Here is a 14,705-nt window from a genome sequence, read left to right as displayed (position 1 = left end):
AGAAAAAGATGGGTTTTCAGTTGTTGGATACTTATGAAGAAAGATCTCAAAAGATCAAGGAGTTGTTAACTTCGGCTCCTATCTTGACTTTTCCCAAGAAAGGTATGGGTTTACCATGTTTTGTGATGCTTTTGGAATTTTCTTTAGTGGTGTATAGATGTGTCACGACCCAATTGCTCAAGTCATGATGACACCTACCATAATCCACTAGTAACTAAGCCAATCCATAATCTGAAACAGCTATTAATGGACTATCCAAAGAAATGAAATGAAATAGGGGAATAAATATGATAACAAGAACAATCACTATTGGAAATTATCTCTATATCAACAAACTTTTTAGCGACAGTCAAAAAAGCATTCTAATAGGTGGTTTATTACAACGATTTCAAGCGTTGCTAAAAATAATTGTTTTATTAGCTATAATTAACACGATAATCATGCTTTTGACATTAAGCATTGCAATAGATAAATAAAACAAGCAATAGCAACGCTCCATTTTTAGGGAAAATTTATTAAGTCGCCAAAAAAAAGTATTTTAATAAATCTCCCAGCAAACATTCAATTGCTAAACCTACTCCACTTGCTACATTTCAATCGACGGCCGGGAGATCGGCGATCGCTAAATTTCTTCCAAGGAGTTTCTGCTTGTGGTGAGCTGCCGGTGGTGAGCTTAGCTTCCACGTTGTGAGCTGTCGGTGCCAGCGGTATTTTCTGTGGGAAAAGAAGAAGAGGGGAAACAACATATTTGTGATTAGGTGATCTGCATTAAAGTGATAGATAAATCATATTTGCGATTAGGGCTAATTTCGCACTTCAATTTCTCTCAAATTTGCACTTCAATTTGGGGATTTTTAGGTTAGTATATTCTTCTATTTGACCTAATTTTTGGGCATTTTGGGTTTTACTTTATGTCTTCTGAATTATGTGACGATTTTAAGCTTGTTTCTTTTACTTTATGTCTTCTGAATTATGTGATGATAAATGATTATATATTGATTATTGCTTATGTGGGTTTAATACACTGGTGGCCTTTTAATCAATTATAAAATGTGATATGCATGGAAACCACTTGCTGAGTGTGGTATGTGTGGTCTCTTAAATAGTAAATTTGACGCACATATATTGGTTATTCTTGTTCATATTTTCAAGTATCTTGTTGCGCTTAAACTGCTTTGAATAGAAGAAACCTTCATTCTATCCGTTCAAATTGAGTGCTTCTTTTGATTTTATGAGGTTAGACTAAACTCTTTATTGTTATTACTCGTATCATTTTTTAATCTTCTTGAAAAACAAATGAGAGTAGTAATACTCTATATGTAAAAATATAAATCTACATGAAAAAATAGCATTTTGAAGCGCTATTATTTATCTCACCTTTTTAACATAAAACATAATTGGTTTCTTACTAACTAAATTCATGTGATTCTCTTTCCTTGTTTTACTGTTGGTGCTGATATCAAGCTGTGGAATTGTGTGAATACTTCTATTTGACTTTATGAAATGCTAGTGTAAATTATTCAGGTTCCTAGGGAAGTGCCTAGTGCAGCTACTTCTCAGAAATGCATCCGAACAAATGATATTGAAAATGTGGGTTGAACAAACCGACATCAAACATTCTTTGAGATGCTTGGAAATTTTAGTTTTGGAGATTATTTTAAGAAGGAAGCTATTAAATGGGCATGGGAGCTCTCCACCTCTGAGTTCAATAAGTTGTGTTTATGCAGTCTCATAATCAGCTACTTTTTGTGCTATTTGATTGAAGTATGATGATACCATGTATCCAAGTATTCAGCATATTTTCTGCTTATATAGACCCCTTCTCAAGAATTAGAAGATTAGTAATTTAGAATGCCATAAATTTTTGAGACAAATGCATCTAAAACGTTGTTATATGATGGTTTCAGGCGTATAATTAAGGACAGAAATGAACTTGGCTGTTTGTTGATGACTTTTTTTTGTTCAAATAGAGACCCTTTAACAAACAATTAAAATTTTTTATTATCCTTCAAGCAAATGTGAAATGGAGTGCCTTACGGCAGAGGGCTTACTGTCAAACTACACAAGTTTATACTCTTTTGATTAGCTGCTTAGGTTCTACCTTTTGTATTCTTATGTGAGTCTAATAAATTAACACATTTAACATTCCCAGTTGGGTCAATATTTCTAGCCTTTATAATGGAATGAGTGATAGCTGGATGTATGAAAGATAAGCTAAGTGCTACATCTGCATATATGTTCTGGTTACCACCTCTTGAAAATATAGCCTACATCTCCTGGAAATAATTCAATAAATCTTTCTATATTCTGCATTTTGATGAAGAACTAACTGCATATATCATCTGGCTCTTTCTTGCACGAGACTCAAATATGAGTAGAATTACGCACCTTACAAGAGAATGGCCAAACATACTTCCATATAATTACTAAATTTTACAAGACAAATTTTCCATCGTATTTTTTAACCTTCTTGCTGCTGCATCTTTTAAGAAAACACAATACTTACATCCATCTATGCAAACATATGCATAGTTTCACCAATTTTTGTTCTTTGCACTGTAAACAACTGACTGTCAAATAGTCTTTGCCTGTAGAGATGGATGCCAGCTGATAGATTATGGATTAGCGTTTACGATGATGATGATGAAACTTTTGCATTATGGCATGATGAGGTACACACTTAAGGATTTGTCTGATGATTTATATTAGTGTAGTGGTTTTATCAAATCCTCGTGCAATTAACTAGATATGTATGGTATGTACCTGGTAAATAAATGCAGGAGCACGACTTTCTGCTTAGACCGAACAGACGTGTATTTTTGAGTGAAGAGAAGCTTATCAGACAACTAAAATACTATACTTAAGGGGCCCTAAAATACGTATACTATGTTCATATTATGAACTGCCAATGTATCATCAAGCTTAGATGAGTTTCAAGGCTGAAAAATATGTCTCCACCATTATGGCTTAGGTTCCATGGGGATAACTCAGTTAATGACTTAAAAAAAACACTTTCTTTTTGATAAGTTAGACGAACACAATTTTTTGTTCAACAACCTCAGCTTAACACTTTAACTCAAAGAAACCTCTTCTACTTTGGAGTGCGTGCTCAAAATAGGAGAAGTCTGTTGCAACAAGGTTTTAAGAATAACTGCATGTAATTCAACATTTGATCTTAAATGAAATATCTTTGGCCTTTTTATGGTCTTCTACCCTCTAACCTTCAATACTTACAGATAGCACTCTACTATGAGAACCCAAGCAGAAGTGCTAACACAGTTATCCTTGTTTCGTGCTATAGCTAGGTGTTTTTACGGAGAGAATAAAGACTCAGAGAAGATGACAACTTCTGGACAAGTGGAGTTACTGGTCCCTGGGGTCCATGCTCTGAACTTTATTATGATTTCCATCCTGAGAGGGGCACTTCCAATGTTGTAAGTATGACATGTTTAACATGCACTTTTGCCCTTTCATTTTAATTTCATGTTCAGGTGAGGTGGTTACACTATCTTTTCTTTTTGTTTTTCTTTCTGTTTTGCTTTTTTATTTGCTCCTCTTCATTCTGTCTAACCCTGTGGTCTAAATATCAGGATCTTGGAGATGATACAAGATCTATAGAGTTATACAACCTTGTTTTTATGCAATACAATAAGAAGGATGATGGTTCGCTTGAGCCTTTAAAGTAAAAGAATATAGATACTGGACTTGGTTTAGAGCGTGTGGCCAGGATTCTGCAGAAGGTAATCGTGAGACAACAACATTTCTGAATGACTATAGGAACAAATTAGGTATCGAATCTCTCTTTTCTTTTGCTACTAGGTTTTGCGGCAAAGAAAACCTCCCATGATTTGGATTTATGATAATTTTGCCTCATATACTATTTTCAAGGTATCAGAATCTAGTCAACCTCCCTCCCTCCCAAACGAATCCAAAAAAAAGGATTAACATAGAGGTTCTCTTTATACTCACAGGTTCCCAATAATTACGAAACTGACTTAGTATTTCCCATCATAGAGAAGGCTGCAGAATTGGAAAATGTCTCATATGCTCTTGCGGATTATTCTTCAAAAACAAAGCTTAAAGTACGTTGCATCTGAAAAATTGTAATATTTGTACAAGTCTTTTGTTTTTGAACTGATTTACCTTCCAATATGTTGAAAGCCTTCTAATTCTGATCAATCTAGATAATTGGAGATCATATGCGTGCAGTTGTTTATCTGATATCTGATGGTGTCAACCCATCAAATATTGGAAGGGGATATGTGGTACGTCGCCTCATTAGAAGGGTTGTTAGAATAGGAAGGTTACTTGGTGTAAAGGGAGATGGAATGGATGATCTTCAAGGAACATTTTTGCCAATTCTTGCCAAAAAAGTGATTGAACTAAGCACCAATATAGATGCTTATGTGAAGAAAAGATCATCCCGCATATTTGAGTAATTGCGAAGGGAGCAGCTTCGTTTTGTCTTGACTCTATAAAGGGGAGAAAAACTTCTTGAACAGATGCTGGCAGATGCATTATTAAATGCTCAGGGAACTGGGACTGCACCCTATTTATCGGGCAAGGATGCATTCATATTGTATGACACTTATGGATTTCCAGTGGACATAACAAAGGAAGTTGCTGAAGAACGTGGAATTAGTATAGATATGAATAGCTTTGACATAGAAATGGATAAGCAAAGACAGCTATCTGAGGCATATGATAGAGTTAAACTAGCAATTGAAAATGGTTCCAACCTTGCTGAAGATATCCTTGATACTGAGTTTATTGGATACAATACTCACCATTCCAAGGCACTGGTTGAGGGTTTTTTGGTAAATGGTAGTCCAATAGCACAAGTTTTCAAAGGAAGTGAAGTAGAAATTTTGCTGAACAGGACTCCATTTTATGCTGAGTCGGGAGGCCAAATTGGGGATAACGATTTTCTATCCATGAAAGAGGTTGAAAATGAACAAAAAGTTATTGTGCATATAAAAGATGTCCAAAAATCTATGGGTAGTATATTTGTCCACAAAGGGACTATTACAGAAGGTACTACAGAGGTTGGCCGAGAAGTAGAAGCTACTGTTGATCTAAACTTGAGAAAACGGTCCAAGGTATTATGATATATAATATAGAAAATGAATGGATATGCATCATATTAAGGAAAGAAAAAACTATTAGATATGAGATTCTATAGTAGCATGGATTCCTGCATTATTTGCTTTAGCCTCGCTATTGCATTTCAATTTTTGTTGATCTAAGCCATTTGTCTCCAGAAAATTTTCGTCTAATAAGTTTATTTATTCTTATGTTGTGCTTCTTTTCAGGTTCACCATACAGTTACTCATTTACTTCAATCAGCACTCAAGAGTAATTGGTCAGGAAACATCTCAAGCAGGATCAATGGTTGCTTTTGATCGTCTTAGATTTGACTTCAACTTCCATCGACCTCTTCTAGACAAGGAACTCGTAGAAATTGAAGGTTTGATCAACCAATGGATCGGTGATGGAATGATTCTGGAAACAAAAGTCATGTCTTTGACTGATGCAAAAGGAGCTGGGGCAATTGCAATGTTTGGAGAAAAATATGTAGAACAGGTGGGGATACTTACCATTTTATGTTAAGAGTGTGATGATTATAGAACAAGGGAGATTCTTCTGGATGCTATCTTTTTGCTAATCTTTGCTATTAAAGCTTATATGGAGCGACCAACATTCCTCTTTTATGAGTAGGTGAGAAATAGAGATTAGAATGTACACCAGTCCATTCTGAGGATTAAGTCTCATAGTGAGATTTTAACCATGTATTAAAGTTCAACTTGTTTGATTCTTGTCTTCCCTAATGAAAAACTATATAGGTACGTGTAGTCGAGGTTCCTGGCGTATCAATGGAATTATGTGGTGGCACCTATGTCAGCAATACTGCTGAGATACGTGGCTTCAAAATCATATCAGAGCGGGGAATTGCATCAGGAATTAGGCGAATTGAAGCTGTAGCCGGAGATGCTTTCATTGAGTATGTCCTTACTAGAGATAACTACATGAAGCAGCTATGGAGTAACTACATGAAGCAGCTATGCTCCACTCTCAAAGTAAGGCTTCATGAACTCCTTTGTAGTGGAAGATTTCTTCTACATTTTTCTTGTTCAACATGTTATTGGGGATAACACTATGGCTATAATAACTGCAAGTGAATCAAGCAAGGTTTCAATGAAAATTGTTCTTCAAGAAAATAATTTTTGGAGAACAAATATTAGGAAAAGATTGTGTGGATCATTTTTTTGATAATATTTGTTGCTACTTCTTTATTAATTTTTCTGAAATTACTTTTTTGTTGTTTCTGAAAAGTGTTTTGATTTGATTCTCGAAACCACACACTTGTTTATGTGTGGTGTATTGACTCATTTTATAGGTTTGAAATTAGTAATAACTTGTGATATGCGTTTGTCGGGGTTATTGGAAACAACTTCTCTACTTCACCTAAGGTAGTGGTATGGTATGCGTACACTCTACCCTCTTTAGACTCCCATTATGTGGGAAGACGCTGGGTATGTTGTTGTCTTATATGTAATGTAATTTTTTACTTTAATTATGATAAAGGAATGTTAAAAGGATATTTTGGTAAAGTTCCAGAATTATTAAGTCATTCGGGGTCATTTTGGGACCTCGAAGTAGTAATTGGATGGGATTTACCCATGTTGCTGCCACGAGCCCACTTTGACAGTTCACATCCTTAGTGATTCTAATCTTTTTATGTGATCATTTAAGTGCTAATTTATATTATTTTGTTCTCTTTTTATAGGTGTTTAAAATGAAGAAAGAGATGAAGAAAGTGATGAAGACATAGACCTTACTTGAGAAGATTTTTGGGTTGTGGATAAATGCTCTAATATCAATAGTTTTGTGTTGATTTTCTTGAAACTTATCGCTACTCGAACTTTCTAGCATGTAAAAACTTAACTAATCATTTGGACTTGATTATATTTTGCTTTTGATTTAAATTACTTGTTGCACATTTTGAATTATGAGATTATTAATGAAAGATTTTGTTTTATGATGTGTATATATTGTGTTATAATTTCTTATGTATGTAAATAAAAATTTACATTAATACAAGTGATTATTTATATAAATCGTTTCAATTTAATAACCCATGGCAATAATTGCTGCAATAGATCAATAATCCATTGCAATTGGTAGTCAAAAAGTATTGCAACAGAATAATAAAAGCATCGCAATAGATGCTATTGCAACGACTTAATGTCGTTGCAATAGATGCTATTGCAACGGCTTAATGTCATTGCAATAGATGAAAATAGGTGTCCTAATAAGTAATTAAATAGTTGTAATAGGTATTCAAAATGTGTTAATATTGAAAGTATCGCAATAGATGTTGCAATGGTTTAATGTCGTTGCAATAGCTTCTATTGCAACGGTTGATAAAAATAGGCGTCTCAATAAGCCAAAAGATAACCGTCACCATAGGTCAAGCTAGAAACTGTCGTCATAGCTTGACCTATGACGACGGTTCAGACAATCGTCGCATAAACTGTTGCCATAGACCTATCGCAACTCCCACCTATAGGACGCTTGATGAATCGTTGTGGTAGAGCTATGGTAACGGTTTTGTTGTCTATTGCAACGGTTTTGCAACCGTTATCATAAGAGTAATTTCTAGTAGTTAATATATATATAAAGCATCCCAAAAACCTAGTTATTAGTAAAAAAATTCTAATATAGTAAGAGTATAGAGTGAAATTCTAAATAAATATATATGTATAAACCGTCTCTGAATACAATATAGAGATCAGTCTAATAAATAAGAGGGAGAGTAGTCATGTTCTAAGCGTTAGGAGCTCACCCTAAATCTCTAATCCATAACTGATCTGCATGATTCACACAACAATGGTGTGAACTCATACTATGATCTATAGGCTATAGAAGTGTAGTATCAGTACCAAACATGTAGTACTCAGTAGGCAATTGTCAACTGAGCTCAAGGGATAATGGAAGATTAAATAACATGTAAAGCATGAATATAACTACAGGCAACTACTAGGGAGCTAACATAATGAAGCTAGGGAAGCAATAAGGATAAATGGTCCTATTATAATGGTAATTTGGTGTAAAGAGAAATATCGTATATCAGTAGTCAATATACTAATGAAGAGTGAAAAAATGAGAAAAACATATCAATATACAAGGTCAACAAATACCTATACATATGAATTAACAATGAAAGAGAGGTACATATAGTAATACCACGTAGAAATACATATATATGCATATAACACTAACTCAAAGGCAACAACCCAAGACAGTAAACTTAACCTCTCTAGGGGATCCTAACCAAGTAGGAAAAATAGTGTTGGCATAATCAGGGTCCTTAATCATATTGTCTAACCATGAGATGACTATCTACAATGTAATTTACCGTAAAAAGAAAAGGGATCAAAATCATACCTCCAACCTCAGTACTAGTCCATAATCAACCCACCACGAACTAACTATAATAATAATAATGAAGTAATAGGCTAGTCTAAACAAACAATACCTAATTAGGTCCCATCAACTCGAAAGGTTTAATGTACACTCAACAAACAACAATCATAGCTTATACCTATAAAATCCCCCATAAGACTAATATATATAAGCACTAAGTAACATATTGGCGATAGGCAATGTATATGAATGAATGAATGCAAAGTAAATCCATAGGACCATACCTGATCCAAGTGTCATGATGTACTAAGTGTATATACCTCCTCTAACTCAACAACTTGCAAAGGAAGGACCTACAGTGACCTCTCATCTATGGCATGATGGCTCACGGATGTAGGGGCCTCTAGGAAATTTAGGAATATCTGTATACACTTATCTAGTCTCAATCAATAATTCTAATAATAATCATCATCAGTTTACTCCATTTAGTACCGAGGAAATGTATAAATGTAATAAGTGCATAAACTTAAACCATGACTAAAATAATTTAAGTCAGTAAATTCATTGTCTGATATCAACTTCGGGACTAAAACAACATAAAAGTGTAGAAAGGGTCAAAATCTCTATCTTACCCAAGTAAATAGTAGTGATAAAAGAGTGGGTAAACGATGAACCAGAATCCGTATTGATATAATTTCAAAAAAATCATCTTTAGTTCGAAAAGCTCATAAATTATTAAGTAAGGTGGTATGATTCCTCTTATAAAAAAATATACTTTAAAAGCAAAAAGTGAGAATAAATTTCTTTTTAAAAAATAGTGTAAAAGCATGATTTTGGTTGGAATCATATGACTAAGTGAGCATGAATGTACCATAATCAATGCATGAAATCACAAGTAATAAAAGAATACAATCATAATCATCTAGGCGTCCATAGACTAAAGACACGTCCTTTTATAAGTATAGATTACTCACCTGTAGTCCAACTAGTATCATAACCATAGCCTCGCACCTAATAGTATATAAATAGCAAAATAGCAACACCATAATTCGATAAAATATGATCCAATTCACCAAGTCAAATATTAAACCTTATACTAAAGGGTCCTTAGCATCAACTATGATCAACATTCTTATAACCTAGGGTAATAGAATTCTATAGTCATAACTAGTATTCCATCTTAAGGGTTGGGTCACATTTCTACCCCAAATTTTCTAAATAGGCTAAGTCATGATACACTAGTCATAAACATGTCCTATCATCCTTACCTAGTATGCAGTCCATATTATACATTATCTTATGAAGAAAAGTAGACTAAAGCCAACCTTGATACTGAAACTGCAAGTCTTGAATCATCTACAACACATTCTTCTTTGCTCCATGATCCTAAAATACTGTCATGCTATAAAAATAATAACTTACATATCAATAGGAGAAAAACAAGACCCATATTGATATATAAAAGGTTGAAAAAAAATTCGTGTCAAGAAAAATCCTGTGGGGCTGCAAATGGAATCTAAAATTGAATCGCCATAAGGTCCCTCAAAGGATAAGGAATACCTGCTCAAAAGTTGAGCACAAATGGAGCATAAATCAAGGCCCAAATCAGCCCCTAACTAAGGATTTTAAGACCTAAATTCTAAAAATTAATAATAATATGGGATGGAATTTGATGGAGAAAATAAAGAGAAATAATCAAGGAGTGTTAGGTTAATTTACCTTATCTTCATGGATGATTATGCACATTTTTCCTCTCTTTAAGCTCTCAAAAATGGTGCAAAAAGGTTGAGAAAATCGGGTGAAGAAGGGGATATTCAACAACCTAAGTGCTGATGAAGCGATCACTTGTCCTCTTAAGCGACTATCACTTAAGCAACACAAGTTTACTAAAGTGGTAGGGTACAAGAATACGGGCATCGCTAGAGCGGCACCTTGGCCTCTAAAGAGAATTCCGCTAAAGCAAACATTCATTTCTTAAGACATTCTTGGCCAAGTATCCAAGGCCGCTAAAGTGACCCAATGTCTCTAAAACGACTACCCCTTAAGCGACCAAAGGTCCACTTAAGAGGTTCCAAATGATGGTTCCAGTCACTAGATATCTCTAAGTCTAGATGGACTTCGACTGGGTGCTCGGAATTCATTCGAACCCTCGTGCGTGCAAACAAATTATGCTATCATACCAATTCAATGTTTTAGACACAACCGAACCATCAAAACTTTCATTCGAGATTGTTTTGACTAAATATGGAATCATATACCCATAGTTTCATTTTTAAAAAATCCACCCAATAGTCCAAAACGAGACTGAAAGTCTTGGGACCTGTGTTTTATCTTTTTTTTTTTTGGATTTCATTTAAAATAAAATGATTTTGACCTTTTCAAACTATTTCAAAATATTCAAGAAAATTTTGAAATAATTTTTTGAGAAATTTTCTGAATTACCACTTCATTTTTAGAAAAAGTTAAGAAAAATTAAAAAAATTCTAAAGATTCAAAAATAGAAATAAACCCTTAAAATAGAGAAAATGGGTAAAAGTTTAATTAACGCCCTACGGAGGATTTTAATGCACTTAGGAGCATCCATTTAAGAATGGATTACCAAAAATAATAATTTTTTGACTAACTTAAAAATGGCTAATTTTGTGAAATATTATAATAATTTTATTTATCCATTTAAGATAACATTTATTTATTCAAACGAGGAATATTCTACTTGAATTAAATTAAATTTTAATTTTTCCTTACATCTTAAGAGGAAACTGATTTTTTGCTATCGTGAAAATGGAAAAAGATTATATCATTATTTTATTATTATTATTATTATTATTTTATTTATTATATAAAAGTCAATTTTGATATAAATAACACCTTTGAGAACAATGTTAAGAAAGTATAAAATTGCAAATTTCTTATCAAATATGAAAAGTTAGAATTTACAAGAAAAATTAGTTTCTTGAGTTTGAAGAAAATTATTTTAATCCAGATAGACTATTAGTTACATGAACAAAATAAATATCATTTTGAGATAAAATAATTTTTAAAGACTTGTTTAAGAAGAAAAGCCAAAGCAGATAATTTAATCCATTTTTATATAGGATAAATTAGCTAAGAAAAATAATAGATTGAGTAAAAGAAAAATAATAATAAAATAAAATGGCAACACCATAGGAAATTTGTCTAGAATAATTGATTAAAATGTTAGTTAATACAAATAAACAAGGATAAATTATAAACTACAAGGAATGAAAGACAAGAGTTGAAGTTGGGCCCCTTCCTTGGCCCATCAATATGCTGCCTAGTTTTTGCGCTTCCTATTTTATGGAGTTTGGGTCCACTTTCCTGCATATATATCAGTTGTATATTACAGTTCTTTTCCCTGCACTTTTTTGTGTAACCAATATATATATTATTGTATTTCAGTCACGTATACACAACTTTAATCCTCCAACCATATAATCAACTTCTCTTTCCACTTTCTCTATTTCTGGACCTGTATATTTGCGTGTATAAATAACATAAATTCCACCATCTTACTCCTTAATTATACTCTCTCCCAATTTTTAATAAGTTTCTTCTATCTCCCAGATTTTAATAGATCATATACATGGCTAGGTGTCGATATACATTATTATGTTATGTATATAAAGTAACTACAACAATTATATTTAAACAAAGTAATGATTCTGCCACTAATGATGGATGTAATTAACGACATAATAATTAATATGTGATTTTGAAATCCCATAATTTCAGTAAAGCTTTAATTTCAAAATTTTGAAACAACTAATGAATTCTTAGAATCATCAAAATCATTCTAGATCTTCCCAAGCTCTATTTTTTCAAAAAAAAATTTATAATTTCAGATGCTTTATTTTGTCGACAGATTTCTTTAAGAAGATGAACATTGCAATTATTTTGAGGCATTCATGTGTCTGTATCTCCCAACTACAGTACAAACGATACAAAAGTGATGAATTATTGTTGCACAGAGTATTTCATATTTGAGGTTGATACCGGCAGTTGCGTCCACTTAGAAATTTAAGACTACCAAAAAAATTGATGTTTGAAATATCATTGAAGGCAATTCTTTGATAGTTGTTATAAGAAATGATAATAGAATTAAGATCTAGGCGGAGTTGAAGTAAGGTTTTTCTGAATTTTTAATGTATCCTTTGTGCATTACAATATCGAATAAGTCGACACATAAATTAGAGTTCGATGGGGAAATTGGAGCTGTTTGTTGTGAAGGAGCGAAAATGGATGCACTTACTCTTTATGTAGTTGAATAACAACTTGATTATCACTTTATGTATTTACATTTGTTAAAATGATCAATGTATAATTTTAAGTTGTGTATGCAATTGAGGATAGTGATGAAAGGACATTTATTTCACTCTATAGACATTATTGTATCATGTATATATATATATTCTAGAACTGCTAGACTGTTTTGTTTACTAGCCATATGTATAAGACCAGTTAGATTCCTTAAATATGTATATACTTAAGTTTCTTATGTATATGTATATGTTCTACAACACATATAAATGTCTTATGTCTATGGATGTTCTTACCAACAATATACATAAGACATTTATGTAAATGGCTACTATAATATTGTAACTCCCCGAAAATCTGTCCCGATACGTTACACGGTGCTTAGGACCACAAGTGATCCCAAGCTAACACTTCTACTGGCATAACTCATAAGCAACTGAATAATTTGTATAAAATGACTGAGTTTACTATGCGGAAACATAATAATAATGCAATCTGTGAAAATAACAATACTGATACAATTTTACATTCTAATAAAGTCTAAAAAATGGAAATAAAATTACATAACTGACTCTAACTGGCATCTGTGAAGATTCTACTATACTAACTATAGATATCTAGGGCGCAACTCCAACTACCACTAATCAATACATATGAGTAAGAAAGTAAAGTACATAAATGATATCTAACTAAAGTCCCTGAAGTAGGAGGACTCATCATCTGTTGGATGAATCTGCATTGTTTGTTTCTATCTGTACATACTACAACTTGTACCTATATTATGAGATAGTGTAGCACATAGATGTATATATGGATTAGTACTTTGAGGATGTACTGAGTATATGGGGGTGAAATGCATAAGTAAAACATCATCTCATAATCATCATTTATAAGACAATGCATGCTAAATGTAAATGACTCACATAAGTTGTAATATTTGAAATACTGAAATATGTAGCAATAAGAAGAAAATCATACTTTATAAATCTTGTGACCCATAATATTTAGTTCTAAAAGTTATACTTGTATTCTCCCTTTAAATCATTCTGTCTAAGTGTAGAAGGACTCACTACTGAATCTGAAATCTGAAAGCTGAAATCTGTAGCTATTATCTTTTTTGTAAGGTATAATCTGAGTAAAACTTCTAAGTGTTTACACTTGGTTTTCTAAAATCTTTTCTGTTCTTGTTTTACTATTAAGGAGGATACTTTATCGTAAAATCATTGTTGTTAGGCTTTTAAACTTTTAGGGAAAAACAGTTCTGAATGGGAGGTTCTCTTAACCGACATAAATTATGCGAGCTACATAGAGTCCAATATCTTACTCATGTTGGGAAGAGTCCAACATCATGTCCTCCTAAAGAAGAAACCTTACATTGGGGTGAGGTGTCATACTCTTTCTAGGGCGTATAACCTTAGCTTAAGTGATCACAACTTTGACCAATATGGGTACTTAATCTCAATCCTACGGTGGCACGTAGTTTTGGGGTATGAGACCTTGGAATCATATCCAACTCGGTGCTAAATACTACTCCCTTTAATTTCTACGCTTATTTTGTTGGAAATCCACTTTAAAACTAGCATAAGGGTTTATTATAAAACGAGTTATGCACTTATCTGAATCAATCTATAAATGAAGCTAGTTTCTTTCTGTAATCTATAAAAAATCTGTACAGTGAATTCCCAAATTCATCTGAGGATAAAAAGATCAAAACTTTATTTTAAATCTAATATAATCAGCTCATAAGATGCTTAAAGCATCATCTTTCTTGAAATAACAATATTCAATCTTAGGGTAATAACCCATGTATCAAACTCATGTCAAAATATCATAATAATCATGCTTGATAATGAAAACAATGATCATTCATCTCAAGATCCGTAATTTACTGCACTAGGCATGAAAATATGAAAATAGACATGCAATTCATTCTCAAAATATCTCAAAATCTCAAAACTTTGCAAATAGCAATAATGGGTATGAACCCAAATTCAAATCTC

The 14,705-nt window shown here is 32.8% G+C and overlaps 1 pseudogene; it reads left to right on the top strand.

Annotated features, from left to right (window-relative positions):
- The first annotated feature begins 462 nt into the window (after positions 1 to 462).
- Positions 463 to 7,048, top strand: LOC107850696 (annotated as a pseudogene).
- The last annotated feature ends 7,657 nt before the right edge of the window (positions 7,049 to 14,705 follow it).

Source organism: Capsicum annuum, chromosome 12, assembly GCF_002878395.1.
Source record: "Capsicum annuum cultivar UCD-10X-F1 chromosome 12, UCD10Xv1.1, whole genome shotgun sequence".
In the NCBI taxonomy this organism is placed as follows: Eukaryota; Viridiplantae; Streptophyta; class Magnoliopsida; order Solanales; family Solanaceae; genus Capsicum; species Capsicum annuum.
Note: the sequence above shows the minus strand (reverse complement) of the source record. Positions and strands in the feature narration are given on the sequence as shown.